The sequence below is a fragment of the Amblyomma americanum genome, chromosome 2, assembly GCF_052857255.1.
Source record: "Amblyomma americanum isolate KBUSLIRL-KWMA chromosome 2, ASM5285725v1, whole genome shotgun sequence".
NCBI classification, from domain to species: domain Eukaryota; kingdom Metazoa; phylum Arthropoda; class Arachnida; order Ixodida; family Ixodidae; genus Amblyomma; species Amblyomma americanum.
In genome coordinates this window covers 92554589-92557548 of record NC_135498.1, presented here as the reverse complement: position 1 = coordinate 92557548, position 2960 = coordinate 92554589, and the positions used below count along the sequence as shown (strand labels likewise).

The following is a 2960-nucleotide window of genomic DNA, read 5'->3' as shown; positions in this document are numbered from 1 at the left end:
TCCCTCAAATGAAATTATTTTTCGTTTTGTTCGCGTCCGCACAAGTTGAAACAAAAACTTTTCTTAACAGGATGTCCATTCCATCGCGGTCAATTCTTTGTGACCGCTTTTAAGACCAAAATCATTGACTTGTTTGAACCTCCCGCGCTTTCTGACGTCAGACGACGCATACTCTCTAAGCCTAGCAGCTCTGTAAATAAGGAAGCAATCAGAAAATTTGGCGCGTTTCATCACCACCATTTTGTGGTGCAGGCATCATCACACAAAGCGAAAGCTTCGTGCGCCTTTTGTTTGCCGTGAACGTGAGAGACAGAGTGGCGGCAAGGACGAATCGCTGGTGAAGCGAGAGGCCGCTCTCCGATGGGCGCCGCCATGTTGCCTGAACTTGGAGCTATTCTTGCGCTGAAGTGCCCCCGCGGGAGCGCATGCATTCCATTGGCAAAATGGGAGGGAGTGATCTCCGCCTGAACTACGCGCTCCCTTTGTGATCCGGCGGAGTGCTCGAGATGTGCCATTGGAATTCAACATAACTCTTTGGTGGAGCACTGGCTGCGTTCCAATACTCCCAAGTAGACGGCTACTTAGACGGCTTACCGGATAGCCGCCATTTTGAGGCGCGTTCCAATTCTCACGAAGCCGTCCAAGAAGACTGCTTCGCCGAAGTCCACATCGATGCAGGCTAACTTGCAGTCTAAAGATGGCGGAGCAGGTGGACCAGTCGCGTGTGGAGCTGAGCGAGCCGTGTTCTTCGCGGGCACCGGAGCACGGAGACGCATCATCCTTCAAGTGTGAATTTTTCAGTTATGTTAATTTTTATAACTAGCGGTCAATGAAGCAGTCTTAGTGGACATACGATTGCTATAGCCGCGCACGTGTGTGAATCGCGCTGGAGGAAATCGTGCCGGTGAGATCTCTGCTCAAGCGGTAGCAATGAACGCTGTTGGTGCATTTATAATCTGACGATCCAAGCTGTTTTGCATGTTTTGTTCCGCACTTGATCATAAAGTTGGTTTCTTGGTTTCTGTGGTTTGCCCCTCCCCATCCCACGGGGGTCCACAACGGACGCCTTTTACGGCACGGAACTGTGTTTTTCCTGCTGCTGTATGGTAGCCTTATCGAACTCTTTTTGGTTACAGTCTCAGAAGAACAAACGAAGCGGCTCATCGCGAAGCGGTTTGAATTGGAGACCCTGTTCACGGGGAAGCGGAATTCTTCTAAACAAGCCTGGCTGTAAGTGCTGTGACAAAAAGCAGGCGTGTGCGCGTCGCATGACTGCAGTCATGTTAGTAGGTAAAAATACTTTGCTCCGAGCAATGAATCGTGATGTATGCATGTGCATTCTCTGTACATCGCACCTTTGTCTCGGGCGTTTTCTGTTGTTCAGGCAGTTATTCTTGTCTTTTCGTTTGCTGCAAAGCCCCCCTGCGTGCGCCAAAGCTGCGGCTCGCAGTGTGTAGTAAGTAAATACACGCCTTTCTCCAGCAGCACAGCGCATAAAGTCTACCGCTCACTTGCGATAGCATATACATACGAGTTCACTTTGTGAGGGTGATGTGGCCACATATGCTAGGTGCTTGACAGAGGAATATCCTGTTCCATTACTCAGGAGCAAAAAAAAAACGAACACGCTCGTAGTGAAGGAACGGAATAGCGCTCGTCCTCCTCCCTCACTTCGTCCGTCTTGGTATTTTTACGCTCCTTTGTCTTTCCTGAGTATGCACTAACACACCTAGCAACAAGTACTGGTCATTATTAAGTCCATGGGACAGCAAAGCCTGAGCCTCAAGTTTTGTCGGAATTGCCGTGTTTTGTGTTAGCAACATCTACCTGTGAACATTTACTGTTTCTTAGTCATATTATTCTGGAGCTGGAGCTTTGGGGAGCCACACCAGAGCAGTGCAGAAAAAAGTGGCTCAATTTGCTGAGAAAATACAAGGCAAGTTGGACCACAACCTGCTGTATCACATGATATGCGTATGCAAACTGTGCATGTACCTTTCTCATGGCACAATAATCCAGATTTCAAGGACTATTGTCATCATTAATAAGCTTAATGTTCAAGGCTTTTTGCTTCCAGGAGCTCAAGAATCCCCCGACTGGGGCGGGCAGTGAGGATGGGGAGCTCGACTGGCCATACTTCCGGCTTCTTGACGACGACATGAGCGGCCGGCCGATTATAAGTCCACCGCGCCTCATTGCATCAGCCCAAGGCGGCAGTGTTGCTGGTGGCAGTGCTGCTGAATGGCCGGCTGGAGGGGAGGTTTGTAGCTAACAGCAGTATTTGCATGGTCAAGCTGTCCTCTTTTCTTTTCTCCATTGCACTGCATTCTTACTTAGCCTACCTCTTCAAAGCTTGAGAATTTCTGCACGCCACATCAAAGCCTGCAACCTGGGAATATCTCCAGTGCTCATCCAAGCTCTGGTGGAACGCCTGCACTGGCCATCACCAGTCTGGCTGCCTCTTCTGTACTTTCTTAAAGTTTGTGGCTTCTTTTCTTTTGTTATGTCAAGGACCCTGAGCCACAACATGAGGAGCGACCAAAAAAGGCGCCGTCAATCTGCTGATGTTGCAGAACGTCTGCTGGAAAACATGGAGCGGCAGACAGATATAATGTCAAAAATGTTCGACTTCTTCATGTCGAAACACTCTTGATATGTTTATATAATGTAATACTCTGTCACATGGAGAACCTCTGTGCTCACTGCTGCTCATGGACTCAGTGAGCACGGAGGCTCTCCTTGTGACAGAGTAATACATTATATTAACATATCACTGAGTCAGTGGCTGTCTAATTTTTTAGGGCCATCCACATGAACCGTTAACATACGGCGAATTCCAATGATCATTGAGTGATGAGCCGTGTGGCAGCAGTGCATCTGGATGGGCATTGAAAATTTCGATGGCCTTTGACTCCGTTGGCATTGAGAGTGCCTCATGTGACAGGTATATGACTTTATTT

The 2960-nt window shown here is 48.5% G+C and overlaps 1 long non-coding RNA gene across 2 annotated transcripts; it reads left to right on the top strand.

Annotated features, from left to right (window-relative positions):
- The first annotated feature begins 633 nt into the window (after window positions 1-633).
- On the top strand, window positions 634-2663 carry LOC144118814 (uncharacterized). 2 transcript variants are annotated; one of them, XR_013312153.1, is made up of 4 exons: window positions 634-788; window positions 1137-1230; window positions 2078-2260; window positions 2338-2663. It is a non-coding gene; the product is annotated as an uncharacterized LOC144118814 (long non-coding RNA). The 2 variants fall into 2 exon arrangements; XR_013312152.1 differs by having other exon boundaries at window positions 2078-2663.
- Window positions 2664-2960: the final 297 nt, after the last annotated feature.